This window comes from Chrysochloris asiatica, unplaced genomic scaffold (genome assembly GCF_000296735.1).
Source record: "Chrysochloris asiatica unplaced genomic scaffold, ChrAsi1.0 scaffold00004, whole genome shotgun sequence".
Taxonomy (NCBI): Eukaryota; Metazoa; Chordata; class Mammalia; order Afrosoricida; family Chrysochloridae; genus Chrysochloris; species Chrysochloris asiatica.
The window spans coordinates 28,401,490-28,420,892 of record NW_006408522.1 but is presented as its reverse complement, the minus strand read 5'-3'; positions in this window follow the sequence as shown (position 1 = coordinate 28,420,892).

Below are 19,403 nucleotides of genomic sequence, written 5' to 3'. Positions count from 1 at the left end.
GTACTTGAATACCCATTCTTGGAAATATTACCCATAATTTATTTTAATCCACAAAGTCAGATGCATTTGTTTGGCTATAAGACACATGTAAACACGTTTTGATAGTCTCTGTTTTCAGATAATATCCATCTGACATCTGACATCTGTCATGATGTCCCTTGTTCCAGGTTATCTTCTGAATTCAGCTTCAATTTCTGTTTCCTGTAGATATATTGCTCCTACCATATTTGAAATATCTTCAGCAAATTTTTACTTACATGTGATCTTATTGTTGTTGTCATGTGATAGTGTTAAAAATTTTCTGCATCCTGTTGGGTCACCTTTCTTTGTAATGGGCACAAATATGAATTTCTTCAAATCAGTTTGTCAGGTATCTGCCATAAAAAAGAAAAAAAAAAAAATGTCTTCGAGGAAGTGTAGTCAGAATGCTCCTTAGAAGAAACAATGGTAGTTGTAAGAGAATGAAATAAGGTGACCTGCTGATATGACAGTGGGGCTGAAGATGAAGTGCTATTCCATTTTGATTGATCTGTTCTCTCAGCAGGGATAAGACTCCATGATTGATTCCCTTGAGCCAGATGAGGATCATGTGGAAGAGAAAGCCTCACTAGACAAATAAACATCATTCAGAAGTGGGATACTTGCTATGTAGCTAAATAGTGAGACACTTAGGAAATATGCAGAAGCAAGATGTAATCCAAATACATTCTCCTCATCTAGAAAATACAAATAAGTGTTCCATGAAAGTTAGGCAGCGTGGTAGAGAGAAAGAAGGTGAATAATGAAGGCCCATTGAAGCACTCAAAAATGAAAGATTTCACATTTTAAGGTAGTCCGTTTTCTATGTTCCTGAAGACTGATATGTATGGATTACATCAAGACTCTAACTGGAGATTGGAGGATATTCTGCCATCTAAAGCCAAGCTCTTGATGGGTGACACTAGGGATGATGGTGATATTTAACTCTCACCACTATTTTACCTTTCTTTTGGAAAAACAAAAAACAACCCATTTTATTAAATTCTTAGTAATAACCCTGCTTGGAAATGGCATCTGTTTCCTTTCAGTAACTTGATAGGCACAGATATTTATCATTCTTTTACAGTACCTCTTTACTCAACTTCCTTAAACTCTGAAGACTTGAGAAATAAGATTAAGAAGTCACAGAAAGTAGAAACTTGGGGCACATACACACAGAGGCAGTGGAGGGGAAGAAGACCAAACTCCTCTATCCCAACATTAGACATCCCTCATGCAACCAAGCTGGATATGGGGAGAAGTTTTAACGTCAAATCAAGTATGGAGCTTTGACTAGTATATGGGTCTGTAATTATCCCATGGGTCTGAGAAACTTACAAAATTTTAGACATTATTTAGTCAGTCTAAATAAACATAGAACTTTTGACTGGCCAAAGACACTAAGAATTAAATTTGCCAATCACTTTATTTTATTTATTTATTTATTTTGAAGCAGAGTTTCAGATTTTATTAAGCTGGCTGGCTCAGAGAAGCTAATTTCTCCAGATTCTGAGCCTTGCCAATCACTTTAGAAGAGCTAATACCCAAACCATCATTTTTAAGGGACAAGGAAGATATATGAAGTACCTTCATGACTAAAGCTCATCATGTGTACTTGGCTAAATAACCAATTATATATAAAAGCAAAATGTAAATCTTAATGATGGTTACACGTGGAGAAGAAGTGAGAATAATGAGCTAGTTGTTGTTGTTAAGTGCCGTGGAGTCGGTTCTGGCCCATAGCGACCCTGTACAGGGTTTCCAAGGGTGTAAATCTTTACGGGAGTAGAAAGCCTCATCTTTCTCCTGCGGAGCCACTGGTAGTTTCGAACCACTGACTTTAAGGTTCGCAGCCCGATTCGTAACCACTACGCTACCAGAGCTCCTTCAATGAGCTAGTAGACAAACGTAATTCAACATTTTTATATTTATCTGCTTTATCAAAAATAGCTAAAGGAATAGTCAGAAATACCACCATAGAAAGCTTGTAAGTCTGTCTTCTACCTATAACTGATTGGAATACCTAAAATGGGGCTACAATGTGCTCAGTGAAGGAGGCTTCCTGTGGAGCCTCTACATTACACAAGACCATCGGTGGAATCCTGAACAGCATCCAGAATCTTCTGAGGGGAAATTTACACTTGAAAGGACACACAGACCAGCCTGGAGTGGCCAGAAGAACAGAAGATACTTCCTGAATGAAAGGCTGACAGGAAAAATACAAAACAATATAGGCAGACTAACTGATTACTACAAGAACAAACAAGTGGCTTGCCCAGGAGACATCAAGGCAAGTTGTCGGGTCCCCCTCAGGGCAAACACCTTTCTAAGACTAAGTCTCAATGGGAATACATGCCCTGATTGGTGACCATGTTTGTCACTGATAAAGGGAAGTGAGGGAAAAGCAGTAATGAAGCTGCGAGCTAAGACCTACAATGTCCAATAGACTCCTGTGAACCCGGATGGAGACCTGGTTGACCAGCAGTGTGGCAAGTCCAGGGGACTCTTGGACCCAGAGTTGGTGACATAGCCACAGAGGACTAGAGTGGAGAGTGAAGTGTCCAGCTGATAAGAAGAGAGGGCACATGCATAAGTGCATCCACACTTGCAGATAATACCCACTTGACCTGGCTTCAACAACTGGATGATCAGAGCTCAACCAGAAGAAGAAAGAAGAGGGGAAAAAGAATAATCTAATACAATTTGATGAACTTGACCTATACCTATGAAAGCAGTAGCTGAAAACAGGGAACAAATCTTCACAGCAAGGATCATTCCCATCCCCCTCTTCACACTGAGAGGACAGTGGTGGGCAACTAGGATATTGGCTACCAGGAAGGGGTGTGGGGGACTACAGAGACAAGAAGTGACTGGTTTACAAGCTTTCAAGAGGGAACCTAGATTCAGAGGGTGTGAAGCAAGGTAGAATATCCATTGAGTAGTATTCATTCTGTATAGTTGGGGCTGATGAAAGGAGATGCAGATAGGTTTCTTGCGATACAATAGTGAATAATCGTTATTAGGACTGATTGTAAAGGCTAGAAATGTAAAGGTAGACATTTTGTGGCAAAGGGAGGGGAGTGATTATCTTTGTAGTCTAGGAGGGGAGAACAGAACCATCAAGGGAGCGGAGAACAGGACCCTACCCAGAGAAGCAGTGATGCCAGGGATGGAGGCAGAGATGGTGACATGGGGAGATGGAGTGGCTGGGGACTTTGGACCCAGAGAGGAAGATGGCCTGTGTGTGGAAGACTAGGGGGCAGGCTTGTGGAGTATACCCTTTAGTTGGTGGTATGATGATACATGGAGGGGATTGTAATCATGGCAAGGATATGATATATAATGGGATCAATGTGAAGCTAATGTCCTCCCATGTAAACTATCACATAATTCACAATAAAGCATTATTTAAAAAAATCTAAAGCAGCAATGTTAATCTTTTTAAAAACTTACAGATGGTGGATACATACATTCTTATTATAATATTCTTGGTATTTTTTCTCTGTATCTTTTTTCATTTGGGACTCATACTGATAATCAATGTATTCACAACTTCCCAAATCTTACTTTTGTTTAACCCATAAAGACAAGATGATTCATACATCTAGGCTAAAAATGGTCCTACTGAAGTACTGGTTATTTTTTAGTTTACAATCTGCTTTTCAAACATTCTTACAAAGAATGGAATTCAAAACTCCACAGCAACGATATAAGTACTAATCAGCAATTAAATGACTTTGTTAGCTACAGCTCATTTTGCAGTTATAATTAGGGGCAGTCAGACATGGGCCCGTAACTCAAGAACTTAATGGGAATTCTTGAAGCAGAACTATTGAACTGACAAGTAAATCTGTAAGAACTAGACAAAACACACCCCCAACAAGGATCTTTCACTATAATAACTTCTACATTTAAAAGTTGACACATATCTGTTGTATGGCTATTGTTTGGAAAGAGATTTTCTATAGTTCACAAACCATTCCAAACTTTTCAATCAATATTATGTTGTTCTCCAATTTTACTGACAAATTCCTGGAAGCTTTTTTTGCCTTTCGACAAGAGAGTTCTCTATACTCCCAAACTGGTAAATGTACATTGTACTTTGATTAACCTAAATTGAACTGAGCTGTTAACTAGCCTATTCCAACTACATATAACAAATAAACAAAAAACAAATCGAACATTGCACCCTAGAAGAGTAATGTAAGCATTTTCTGAATCCTAATGATGAAGCACCAAAAGAGAAATTAGGTTGTACAGCAAAAAGCAAAATTTTATAAACATTGACTTTGCCCAATTCTATCCTAAATTCCTCTCTAATATATCACCCACTCTCAAAACTCTATTCTTTCTCTGCCAAAGGTCCAACCTACCATGACACTCTCTCTCTGCCTTGTTCTTCTTATTGTTGTGCCATATTCTACTTTCCAGATCTACTTTGTCTTTCAGAAAAGAGCTTTATGTCATTTCTACTCCAAATAAGGAGTTCTTGTATAGCACTGTAGGATAAGCATTAGACTGCAAGTTTGATTTGAATTGCAAGGTCAGTGGTTCAAAGTCACCAGCTGCTTCTCAGAAACCCTATACAGGAGCTCTATGAGTTGGCATTGACTCAACAATGCTTAACAATAAGTCCAAATAAATACACCCTCCTTTAGTAATTTTTTTTTTTGTTTTTTGTTACCTAATATCCATATATTAAGGGGCTCTGGTAGCATAGTGGTTACAAATCGGACTGAGAACCACATGGTCAGCAGTTCAAAACTACCAGGTGCTCCGTGGGAGAAAGATGGGGCTTTCTGCTCCCGTAAAGTTTTATAGCCTTGGAAACCCTGTTCAGGGTGGCTATGGGTCGAAACCAACTCGATGGCACTTAACAACAACAACAACATCCATATATCAGGTAATAGATCTGTTTTGGAAAAGTGCAGCCAGACTGCTCCTTGGAGGCCAAGATGACCAGACTTCGTCTCTCATACTTGGGACATATTGTCAGGAGGGACCTGTCACTGGAGAAGGATATCATGTTTGGTAACGGGGAGGATCAGAGAAGAATACCCCCAGTGAGATGCATTGGCCAAGTAGCAACATCGATGAACTCAAGTGTGGCAGCAGTAGTGAGGTTGGCCCAGGATCGGGCAATGTTTCATTCTGCTGTGCATAAGGTCATTATGTGTTGGTACTGACTAGATGGCACCTACAAACAACAACAACAATGTCCATATCAGAACAATAAAACCCCAGGATATTGGTGGTGGTTGTGTGCCACTACATTGGTTCCGACTCATAGAAACCCTATATAGGGTTTCCAAGTCTGTAAATCCTTGGAGGAGCAGAAAAATATAACTTTCTCCCATGGAGTGACTGGTAGATTCAAACTGCTGACCTTACGGTTAGCAGCCTAGCTTGTAATCCACTATGCTACCAGGGCTCCTTCTAAGCTGTGGTTGTTAAGTGGTGTAGAGTCAGTTCTGATTTACAGTGACCCTGCATAGGGCTTCTGAGAAGCAACTGGTGAGTGAGTTTTGAACCACTGACATTGGGAATCAAACCAAGCTTATAATCCAGTGCTAAACCTACAATTCCACACCCAAACTCCATGGTATTAGGAAATCATGAAAAAGATATTTCAAGATGTCAAAGGCAAGATGGTAGAGTAGACAGAATCACTGAGCAAACCCTCTACAACAAACACGTGGGTGACCAAGTGAAACAGCTCTAGGTGATGATTCTGGAAGCCTGTCAGATGATAAGATAGAGAGGTGAACTGAGTGTTAACCATAAGAGGAAGGTGAACAGAAGAAGCAAGAAACAGGCTGTTAACTGTTATGGAGTGACCATCTTGAGCTTTTGTGAGCAATGCTCTGGTAGTGTAGTGGTTACGAATCGTGCTGTGAACCGCAAGGTCAGCAGTTCGAAACTACCAGCCGCTCCACGGGAGAAAGATGAGGCTTTCTGCTCCCGTAAAGATTTACAGCCTCGGAAACCCTACATAGGGTCTCTATGAGTTGGAACCCATAGCACTTAACAACAACAACAACATCTATTCTGCAGCCTATTGGCAGAGGATGAGGCTGGAGGTTGGTGGCAAGAATGGGTACAGTTATTCATTATTCTGTGCCTTCCTGGTAGCTGGGAGCATGACCAGTCCCCTACCTCACCAACCCAGTGGCACTGTCTCCTGCACAACTTCTACTCAGCCTGGGGCCAGGTGCAAGGAGGACCACCCCTGCTTCTGGAGACCCATAAACTCACCCTGAACTATCTGATAAAGGAACAATCAGAAAAAAATAATTTTAAACACCTAAGAATGTCTAAGATTTATATGGAGTATTATCAACAGGAACAACTTATATGCGATTAGAATTCCAGTAAAGGAAAAGACAAAATAAAAGAAACAGAGAGAGAAAATTGTCCAAGAGTTGTTGGAAGAAAACTTGTATAACGTATTGAAAGACAAGAAGATAGTCATTCAAAAAGTTGAATGAAGTACAAACATGAAAGACCTCAAAATAAAATCATCAAGATATAATCAAACTTTTCAAAACCAAGGACAAGAAAAGAATCCTGAGATCAGTTCAGGGAAAATTAAAAATTACCTACAAAAGAAAATGAATACGTCTAATCTCTGATTTCTCAGCAGAGATCATACAGGCTAGAAGCAAGTGGGATGACATTTATAAAATCATGAAAAAAAAATGCCAACTAAGAATCGTATTTTTGTTGTCAGATGCCATTGAGTTGGTTCCAATATATAACAATCCTGTGCACAACAGAACAAAGCACAAATGAGTTGTGCACTTTCCTCACAATTAAATTTGAGCACATTGATGTTGTCACTGGGTCAATCCGTCTCATTGGAGGTCTTTTCTCTTTTTTCTGACCCTCTACTCTGCCAAGCATGATGGCTTCCTACCAGGAATGGTCTCTTCTGAAAACATGTCAGAAGTATGAAAGACATAGTCTTTCTATCATGGATTTTAGAAGTAACATTCTGGCTGTATGTCTTTCAAAATAGATTTATTCGTTCTCCTGCAGTCCATGGTACTTTAAATTTTATTCTCCAACATCATAATTCAAATGCATTAATTCTACTACAGTTTTCCTTATTTGTTGTCTAACTTTCACATATATATCAGTGATTGAAAATACCATGGCTTGGGTGAGGCACACCTTAGTTCTCAAACTGATCTCTTTGATCTTTGACACTGTAAAGCAGTCTTTTGCAGCAAATTTACTTAATGCAGTATATCACTTGGTTTCTTGACTGCTGCTTCTATGAGTGTTCATTGGACGTTCAAGAAAAATGAAGTCTTTGACAGCTTTAGTCTATTCTCCATTTATCATGATGTTAATTATTGGTCCAGTTTTAAAGATTATTTTTACATCAGGTGCTGAAGACTGTAGTCTTTGATCTTAATCAGTAGTATTTCAAGTCCTTTTCACTTCTAGCAAGCAAGGTTGTATCATCTGCATCTCACAGGTTGTAAGTAAGACTTCCTCCAATCCTGATGCTTCATTCTTCTTTATATAATCCAGATTCTCAACGTATGTGATCAGCACACTGATTGAATAAGTAAGGATTCAACCCTAGTGCACATCTTTCCTGATTTTAAACCATTCAGCATTCCCTTGTTCTGTTCTAATAACTGCATCTTTGTCTGTGAATGAGTCCCTCATGAGCACAATTAAGTGTTCTGGAATACCCATTCTTCGCAATGTTATCTATAATTGTCATGATCATTACAGTCAAAGCATTTGCATAGGCAATAAAGCACAAATAAACATGTTTCCGATATTTTCTGCTTTTCAGTCAAGATCAATCTGACATAAACAATGATATCCCTAGTTTCACATCCTCTTCTGAATCCTTCTTGAATTTCTAGCAGTTCCTTTTTAATATACTGTTTTTTACAGTATATTTACAAAATATACATTTGTATATTATCTTCAGCAAAATGTTACTTGAATGTAATGTTCATGATATTGCTCAGTGATGTCCACATTCAGTTGGATCACCTCTTTGGAATGCACTCAAATACGGACCTGTTCCAACTAGTTAGCCAGGTAGCTATCTTCTAAATTTCTTGGCATAGATTATTTGAGGGATTCCAGTTCTGCTGACCTTATTGTTAGCAGTCCAGTGCTTATCCTACAACACCATACCAGGAATCACTAGTTTTCTCAAATAAAAATTCAGGAGAATTGGTTCAATATGAATTTTAATAAGCAATATTTTTTTAATGTAAGAATTTTCCAAAAAATAATTGGACATAATAATACTAAAATATATTTGTTGTCAATTTAAACTGCAAATAGAACTGTTGTTCTATATTTTATCTTTCAAAACTTGAGGGGGGAATGTAGACATGTTAATTTTATTATATTTTTTTATCTCATATATAAAATACAGAGTTTCAAGTTATACTCTTAGTTATTTACCTCAGCATGTCATGATGTTAATAAAGTATATGTGGTAATATTACTTCTAATTCATTGGGCACCCTATCATGATATGAGTCAGTTTCCTAAACTTTTTAATGTTAGTTTTTCTTGCTTGATGACCATGAAAAGACCCTGAAAGTTAATCTAGGAAAACATTCCCATTTTTGAATGTTCATTTTCAACAAATATTCATTCACAGGAATGTGTAATAAATATCACTCAAATCATCCCAACCTTGAAAGGAAGGACTGTCATAATTATCCTTGCAGCCAAATCATCCATTATTAATGCTAAGCTCTCCTTAGACACTACGAAAAAAAGAAAATAAGATGGGCAAATTCAATTTCCAGTATGCCTTAAAACTGAGCTTCAGCATCATTGATGTGGTTCAGAATGCTTTTCAGATTCAATTTCTATGTTGAATTAATGTATTATCCAATTTCCCCCTTAATCCTTCATTCTTTAAAAAAAAAAAAAAAAGACTCTTTTCATTACTTAATAATAAGGATTTTAAAGCAGTGACTTTTGTGCTTGGGCCAAATTACTTAAGTTGTAAAAATATGGACTCAGGACAAATGTACTGTTGTTACATGTCATTAATAATTTCACAGACCATGTGCACTATTAATTAAAGGGGTCAAAACACATCTTATTGCAAAATAGCACAGCACATTTGATTTTGTAAATTGATTATATAAATATTGAGTAAAAACTGGGTGTGTGCTGACTTCTTTCACTAATGATATGTTAGCTGAAAAGAAAAAAAGCATGGGAGAGAAGTCACTTGTCTTTAGCATGCTCTATCACATGTCTGGTGTGGCACTGTAGGATAAGCATGGGACCCCAAGGTTGGTTTGAACCTTAGGCCATTGGTTCAAACTCACCAACTGCTCCTCAAAATCAGGGTTAGTATGAGTCAGAACCGACTCAAGGACACTTAGACAACAACATCACAAGAACAATTTATTTGGGAAAACAAGGGGGCTGTACAGATGAAAGCTCTCTAAAGACACAAGATAAAAGAATATTTTATGAGTTTAAGGTACTGTTTTACAAACTAGAACATATCCCATAAAATAGGAGTCAATATGTTCTATTTTCTCCAAATGAGCCCAAGTGCTACAAGAAGACTTGACTGGCTTTTCTTACTATTACTCCTACTAACCCCATTGAAGAATTAATATATTAATGTTCCCATGTAACTGACCTCAATGAATTTGAAAATACTAGAGACCCAGGGAATAATATTTAATTAGGAAATACCAGCATTGTATAAGATATCTGTTATTGTAGTTAAGTGCTGTTGAGTCATTTCTGACTCATAAGGACCCTGTATAGGGTTTCCTATCTGTGTGCTACTAATATTCCCTTATTTTACTTTGTTCATAATGGTAAACCAACATCCAGAGAAGGAATCACTTTACTGCTTAGTGTGACTGATCACGATTACCGGAAGTAATTGAAATACTGTTATGTAGTCCTAGTGTGACACTGTGGGATAAAGCACTGGACCACAGTGGGTTTGACCCACAAGGTCCGTGGTTCAAACTCACCAGCTGTTACTTGGAAACCCTATACAGGGTTGCTATTAGTCAGAAACAACTAGATGGCACATAATAACAGCAACAAAAGACATAAGGAACATTGCTTGGAGCCCAGGGAATTCATAGTACATCTTCACACAATAGTTACAGTGAATGGAAACGTGCAGAATACTACTATAGTGAATGGAAAGAGTACTATTAAGGATTCAAATCATGTAGAAAAGAAGTGCTTTGTCACCCAGCTTGTTAAGGAACACCATTCAGCGGACTGACAGATGTTAAAGGCAGCATGGAATGAGTGTTGGAAGAATACAGCTATGACTGCCCAGGAGGAGCATCTCATCACCAGATACAGAACCACTGAATGGTTTGTGTAGTTGCAGCTATGGTTTATGTTAATTCACTGTTTTATTACCTCTCACTTCTTCCCCTTATATGAACAAGATGGTTAAAATTTTAGGCTTTTGAACAAAGTGTGACCAAATTTGGATTACTTCACAATGCTATGGTAATTGATATTATTTCATATTTCCTTTATGTTAGAGACAACAACTTTTACCTGCATAAAGGATGAATACACAATAAAGGAAGCATGAGTGGAATGTGATTGATAATACACATTTGCTCTCCAGATTCACTTTTTACTCTTCTTCCTCTTGCTAATACTTTAAACCATCTAGTATCTCCTTGTTTTGTTGTTCTAACATCTGTCTTTTGGTCTACATACAGGTTACTCATGAGCACAATTATGTGCTCTGGAATTCCCATTCTTCACAATGTTATCCATAGTTTGTTAAGATCCACACAAGAAAAGACTTTGCATAGTTAATAAAACAAAAATAAACATCTTTCTGGTATTCTCTGCTTTCAGTCAAGATCTACCTGACATCAGCAATGGTATCATTCATCCCACACACTCTCTGATTTCTGTTTGAATTTCTGTTAGTTACATGTCAATGTACTGCTAAAACGTATTTTTAAATTCTTCAGCAAAATTTTACTTGCATATGATATCAATGATATTGTTAGATGGTTTCTGAATTCCATTGAATCACCTTTCTATGGAAAGGGCATAAGTAGGGAGCTCTTCCAATTAGTTGGCAAGGTTTCTTGGCATAAACTAGTAAATGCTTCCAATGCTATATCAGTTTGTTGAAATATTTCTATTTTGATTCCAGCAACTCCTAGAGTCCCATTTTTCCCTCATGCTGTCAATGTAAGTTGGACTTCTTTCAAGATGCAATAGTGATTATATGCTACCTCTTGGAATGATTAAACATAGACCGATTACTTTTGGCACAGAGACTTTGTGTATCCCTTCCATAATTTTTGATGCTTCCTGCATCATTCAATATTTTGCCCATAGAATCCTCCAATATTGCAAGGTGTGGCTTAAATTTTTCATCAACACATTGAGCTTGAGAAATGTTGAGTATGTTCCCGTTTGTTTTCACATTATGTTGTAATACTTGGCTTTGTCTTCTCCTGCTGCCCTTTGAAATTTTCTCTTCAACTCTTTCACTTCATCATTTCTTTCAGTTACTTTAGTTCTACATTCAAGAGCAAGTTTCAGAGTCTCTTTTGACATCTATTCTGGTGTTTTATTTCCTATCTTTTCAATGACTTTTTGCTTCCTTCCTGTATAATGTTCTTGATGTCATTCCACAGCTCTTCTGGTCTTTGGTCATTAGTGTCTAATGCATCTGATCTGTCCTTGAGATGGTCTCTGAATATAGGTGGTATGTGCTCAAGATCATATTTTGACTCTAGTGGATTTGTTTTAATTTTATTCAACTACAGACTGAACTTGCATATAGCAATTTATGGCTTGTTTTACACTCATCCCCTGACCCTTTTTTGGCTGATGATACTGAGCTTCTGCAACCTCTCTTCTCACAGGTAAAGTCAATTTGATTCCTGTGCATTCTATCTGGCAAGTCCCATGTGTATAGTTGCAGATTATGTTGTTGAAAAATGGAATTTGAAATAAAGAAATTATTGGTCTTGCAAAATTCTACCATGTAATCTCCAGCATCCTTTCTATGACCAAGGCCATATTTTCCAACTACCAATTATACCTCTTTATTTCCAACTTTTACATTATAACCATCAGTAATTATCAAAGCATCTTGATTGCACATTTGATCAATTTCAGATTGAAGAAATTGGTATAATTCTTTAATATCTTCACCACTCATCTGTCAGGATTTTTTTGTCCTTTGTGACTTTTTTATTTCACTTAATGTGTTTGTTTGTTTTTTAATGCTTTATTATGAATTATGTGATAGTTTAGATGGGAGAACATTAGCTTCACATTGATCTCATCTTATATCATTTCCTTGCTATGACTACAATCCCCTCCATACATCATCCACCAACCACAAAGGGAATACCCCACAAGTCTGCCCCCAGGTCGTCAGCACACAGCCACTCTCCCTCTCCGGGTTCAAAGTCCCCAGCTGCTCCATCTCTCCACGTCATCATCTTTGCCTCCATCTCTGGCATCACTGCTTCTCTGGTTAGGGTTCCGTTCTCCGCTCTTCTCCCTTGATGGTTCCAGGGACCTCCACTCCTAGACTGCAAAGTTAATCACTCCCCTCCCTTTACATTTCTAGTCCTTACAATCATCCCTGATAACAGTTATTCACAATTGTATCACAAGAGTCCTATCCACATCTCCTATCATCAGCCCCGCTTACACAGATTAGATACTACTCAGTGGAGATTCTACCTTACTACATGCCCTCTGGATCTAGGTTCCCTCTTGGAAGCTTGTAAGTCAGTCACTTCTTGCCTATGTAGCCCCCCCCCCCCATGGGTAGCCAATGTCCAAGTTGCCCATCCCTGTCCTCTCCATGTGTGGAGGGGGTGGGAATGATCCTTGCTGTGAAGATTTGTTCCCTCTTTTGAGCTACTGCATCCATAAGTGTAGGTCAAGTTCATCAAATTGTATTAGATAACTTTTATTTCCCTCTTCTTTCTTCTTCTAGTTGAGCTCTGATCATCCAGTCACTGAAGTCAAGTCAAGTGGGTATTATCTGCAAGGGCGGCTGCTCTTGTGCATATGCCCGCTCTTCTTATCAGCTGGATGCTTCACTCTCCACTCTAGTCTTCTTTGGCTATGTCACTGACTCTGAGTCCAAGAGTACCCTGGACTTGCCACACTCCTGGTCAACCAGGTCTTCAGCTGGGTTCACAGGAGTCTATTGGACATTGTAGGTCTTAGCTCGCAGCTTCATTGCTGCTTTTCCCTCACTTCCCCTTATCGGTGGTAAATGTGGTCACCAATCAGAGCATGTATTCCCATTGAGTCTTAGTCTTAGAAGGAGGTTTGCCCTGAGAGGACCCAACGACTTGCCTTGATGTCTCCTGGGCAATCAACTTGTTTGTTCTTGTAGTAATCAGTCAGTCTGTATATATATGTGCGTGTATGTGTATAGTGTTTTATTGTAAAATATGTGATAGTTTACATGGGTGAACATTAGTTTTATATTCATCCTATTGTATATCGTTTCATTGCCATGGTTGCAATCTCCTCCATATATCATCAACTAACCAAAAGGTATATACTACAAGCCTGCCCCCCTGGTTATCAGCTCCTCCCCCTCTCAGTGTCTAAAGTCCCCAGCTGCTCTATCTCTCCACGTCATCGTCTCTGCCTCCATCTCAGGCATCACTGCTTCTATGGGTAGGGTCCCGCTCTCCGCTCTTCTCCCTTGATGGTCCCAGGGACGTCTGCTCCTAGACTGAAAAGTTAATCACTCCCCTTCTTGCTACAAAATGTCTACCTTTACATTTCCAACTCTCACAATCAGTCCTGATAACAATTATTCACCATTGTATCACAAGAGACCTATCTGCATTTCATTTCATAAATCCAGGAAACCTGGAAGTCAAAATGAAATGGAATGCATTAAGATCAATATCCTAGGCATTACTTAGCTAAAATAAACTGGTGTTAACCATTTTAAATGGTACAATCGTATGGTTTACTGTGTAAGGAATGACAAATTCAAGAGAAATAGTGTTGCATTGTCAAGAAGAGCATGTCAAGATCTATCTTGATGTGCAGTGCTGTCTGGGATATAATAGTATCCATACACCTATTTGGGATACTAGTTAATATGACTATTATTCAAATTTACAATGCCACTATATACTAGCTTGAACATTTTAGGCAAGATGCTCAACTTCTCACATTTAAATATTAAGCTCTATGTGCTATTTTGTATATTTTAAAAGATGTAACATTTACCTAAGTTTTGAATCATAATTTTTAAATTGTCATCATGAGTCCTCTCAAATTAAAAACCAGAATATTATCAGAATTCTGAGACTGTAACTGTTATTCCTTTATTTCTGACTACTTACCAAATATTTTATTATGTATAAAAGTGATAAAAATGTATTTATCAGCAAATGCCACTGGTTCAGTCTTGAAAATATATTTAGGATATGATTTTACCTTACCACCTACACCACCAAATCTACTAAAATTCATAGCAAATCACTGTGAGCTCTTGTTTGAAATATTGCTCCAACTTCCTAACTGGTGTCCCAGAGTTATTCTTTGCCCACTTCCCTCTATTCTTTGCATAAAAGAATAGACTTTAAAAACATAATAAGTGGTGAGTGGAAGAGGGGGAAAGGCAGAAATGAAGAAATGGGCTGAGTTCAACCATGTTCCATAGACTCCGGTTGATCTGGATAAAGGAAATGAGGGTAAATTGCTGCAATTTGATGAACTTGACCTATACTCATGGAAGTAGTAGCTCAAAATACCAACAGAGAAGGAAGGAGTCTTCACATCAGGTATCAATGCTAACCCCTCTGTACACAGGGTAGATAAGGATGGGCAATTTAGACATTGGCTACCTAAACTAAGGGAGTGATAAAGGCTTGAAGTGACTGGCTTACAGGGTTTCAAGAGGGAGTTTAGTTTAAGAGTGTGTGGGGCAAGACAGAGTCCCCACAGAATGGTTTTCATCTTGTCTAGATGGGTCTGATAAAAAGAGGTGGGGATAAGATTCTTTTGATTCAGTAGTGAGTAATTGTTATCATAACTAATTGTGACTGTCACAAGCATAAATGTAGAAGTTTTGTAACAAAAACAGGGGAGTGGTTAATCTTATGGAGGACCAGAGGACCAGAAGACCATCAAGGGATAAGAGCACAAGCAGAATGCGGGACCCCATCCAAAGAAGCAGTGACACCAGAGATAGAGGCAGAAATGGAGACATGGAGAGAGGGAACATCTGAGTACTCAAGATTCATGGAAAGATATGGACTGAGAGCTGATGACCAGAAGACAGACTTACAGAATGTGGTTTTGGTGGTATACATTATTATATATGCCTGAGTGTTGTTGTTGTTTTTTTTAAAAAAGAGCTAAAATGACTAGAGAAATACTGTTAACTCATGATACATGGAAAGGATTATAACCATTATAATGAAAAAAAGTATATGATTTGTTGAATGTAGAACTGATAATCTGCCTGTAAAATTTTCTCAATTCACCACAAAAACTTTCAATAACTAACTAAATAAAAACTTATTTAAAAATTAGGGGGGGAAATGCCATAATCAGATCATGATATGTCTTTGCTCCATTCCTGTATTCATTTTCCACCTACTTAAAATGAAATCTTAACTTTTCACCATAGCTTAGAAGATGCTATATAGTTTTGTTCTAACCTGTCTTTCTATCAATTCTTCTCAGTCCAACCTCATTTATTCTAGTACTTCAGCCAATATGGTTTTCTTCTTATCTCTCAAATATCTGTTAACACTTTCACTTTTATACTACTGCTCCCTCTAACTGAAATGGTCTTTTCTCAGATATCTACAATAGCTGTGTCCTTACTAAGTTCTGTTTGGTTTTTTAAAACACCAACTTTTCAGAGAAACTTACCATATGACATTACTACAAAAGGCAACCACTCATACCATTCTCCCATAATTCCTTATTCCTTTTCTCAACTCACACTCCAAAGGCTTATTATGCATTTATTCATTGTGTGTGGTTCACCTTAGAATATAAATACAACAAAACAGGAATTTTAATTGCTTTTGTTTTTTTCCCACTGCTATATTTCCAACATATAGAAAAATGCCTGGTGCAAAATTTGACCCTTTGGATGGCTACAGACCCAGAGTAGTCATCTTTTTGCTATGAGCAGCCTTTATGTGTTTAATCTTAGTGTGTTATACTAATATTATCATTTTCGGAGTGTGCTGTACCATGCAAAATGTTGGGAGAGTTTTTCTATAGAGGATAAAATAAATACGAAATAAAAAATAAACTTATGCAAAATACATTTGTGCTAAACTTATAAAAACATACAACATGAGTAAATACAATCCAAAACACATTGTGTCAACATATGTTTAATTCATGAATTAATATCCCTGAAAACAAGAATGCTCTAGGCATTTAATTTGATGGTAATGCACATGCAACAGGAAGCAATCACAAAGTTTTCTGAACGGGAAAAACTGACACACAAATGCCAATATCAAGATAAAAATCTATGAGATATTGAACCTCTTAATGATAACAGAGAAAAAGATTTGAAAACAATGGAAGATATTTCTGAAGATATTTTGTTCTTATGCTGTTGACTTCAATATACTGGGGCTCTACAGGAATAGAACTGAAGACACAATGGGCAGAAATGCACTACTTTCGTTTATTTGAAGCTATAGACTTACTATCTGATTTGCACTCACTCTAAATGTAAGCTCGGCAGACAGATAAAATGTCTAAAATGATTGAAGATATTATAAGCACAGTTTCCATATAAGGATTATTTAGTAAGAGCACCTAGATAAATAGTTCCTCAGAGAACCAACTCTATACTGTCAAGGATAATTAGGAATGTTTGTCTCTTTTTAAAAAAACCTTTTGAGAGTATTCATTTGCTGCAAGACAGTCATATTTTCATATCAGTGTAGGGTTTCTCCTATTCTGAAGTCTCCACAGTGTAAAATAAAAGTGGTGATATCACTATCAGTATTTGTTTTCTCATCTGAAATAAAAAGCAGAAAAAAATTAAAATACTATAAAAATAAGAAATAAAAATGATGGTGAACAGATAGAGAAGCAGATTATGGCTTGAAATACAGTACTATACTATATGTGAAGTTCCCAGAGAAGTGGATTCTTACATGATCCTCTGTGTAACTTCAAATACTATGATTCTTTGATCTTCACTGAACAAGAAAGAGCTGAGACACTTGAACAATTGATAATAAAGGAGCAACATGTTTGTATGTGACGCACACAATATCATCAGTTTCTTAAACTATTCATAAATGGAACTGCAACATGTTATGTTAATGTGAAGCTAGTAAAATTATTTTTTTGTTTGTGGACTTTTTTCTGCATTATTAGTAAGGCCTATAAGTATTAGCATCATTGTCAATGACTCTCCATGGATTTCAGCACAAAATGAAGCATAGATGATACAGTCATAAATCTATCAAGTAAACAACAAGCAGTATCAATGCTGTCCACATAGCCCATTATATCACTGTCCATATACATTCCTAAGAAACTTCAAGCAGTGTGTCAAGGAAATTCGGACACAATGTGTACTGTTTTACAATGAAAGAATACATATATGTCATTCCTAAGACAGCCTTGCTAGTATAGGTGATACAGAGGTGCTATAGTTGTGATGAATATTGTTGTTGTTGTTGTTGTCAGGTTCCATCGAGTCGGAACCGACTCATAGCGACCCCATGCACAGTAGAACGAAACAATGTCCGATCCTGGGCCAACCTCACTACCGCTGCCACACTTGAGTCCATCAATGATGCCACCTGGTTGATCTATCTCGTTGGGGGTCTTCCTCTTTTTCTCTGACCCTCCACCTTACCCAGCATGACATCCTTCTCCAGCGACTGTTTCCTCCGGACAATATGTCCAAAATATGAGACACGAAGCTTAGCCATCCTGGCCTCCAAGGAGCACTCTGGCTGCACTTCTTCCAAAACAGATCTATTGGTTCTTTTGGCAGTCCATGACACTTTCAGTATTCTCCTCCAACACCACAACTCAAAGGCATCAATTCTTCTACGATCTTCCTTAATCACTGTCTAGCTTTCACATCTATATGAGGCTATTGAAAACACCATGGCCTGGGTCAGGCGCACCTTAGTCCTCAAGCTGATATCTCTGCTCTTCAATACTTTAAAAAGTTCCTGTGCAGCAGATTTGCCCAGTGCAATACGTCGTCTGATCTCTTGACTGCTACTTCTGCGAGTGGTGATAGTTGATCCAAGAAGAATGAAGTCCTTGATAACTTCAATCTTTTCTCCATTGATAAGAATGTTGTTTATTGGTCCAGTGGTGAGGATTTTTGTTTTCTTGACATTAAGATGTAATTCATATCGAAGGCTGTGCTCTTTGATCTTCATAAGTAAATGTTTTAAGTCCTCTTCACTTTCAGCAAGCAAGGATGTATCATCTGCATATTGCAGGTTGTTAATGAGTCTTCCTCCAATCCTGATGCTACATTTTTCTTCATAGAACCCAGCTTCTCGTATTATTTGCTCAGCATACAGGTTGAATAAGTATGGTGAAAGAATACAATCCTGTCTCACACCTTTCCCAATTTTAAAACCTTCAGTGTTCCCATGTTCTGTGCGAACAACTGCTTCTTGGTCTAGGTACAGATTTCTCAGAAGTACAATTAAGTGTTCTGGAATACTTCTCAATGTTGTCCAGAGCTTGTCATGATCCATACAATCGAAAGCCTTTGCGTAGTCAGTAAAGCACAGGTAAACATCCTTCTGGTATTCTCTGCTTTCAGCCAAGATCCATTGGACATCAGCAATGAGATCTCTCGTTCCACAGCCTCTTCTGAATCCAGCTTGAACCTCTGGAAGTTCTCTGTCAATGTATGATTGTAGCTGTTTCTGTATTACCTTTAGCAAAACTTTACTCGCTTGAGATATCAAAGAGATTGTCCGATGATTTCCACGTTCTGTTGGGTCACCTGTTTTTGGAATGGGCATAAATATTGATCTCTTCCAATCAGTCAGCCAGATAGTTGTCTTCCAAATTTCTTGGCAGAGATGAGTGAGTGCCTCTTGTGCTGCCTCACTTTCTTGAAAGAATTTTCTTGATGAATCACTTTCTTGATGAATATTATATAGTAAAAATCCCTATGAAATTATTCTAATTCAAAATTCCTGTAGCAGTCACTCAATAGTAGTTTTATTACATATTGTTTATGTTTCAAAAAGATGAGAGGACCTATTTAAACTATTCATTTTGGGGGAGGTAGTTATTTGAGTTTGTTTTCAAGACACATTTAATATTCAATATTTTGACTTTTCTTCTCTATTGTAATCTCAAACATTTTAATAATATCCTTCAAAAAATATACC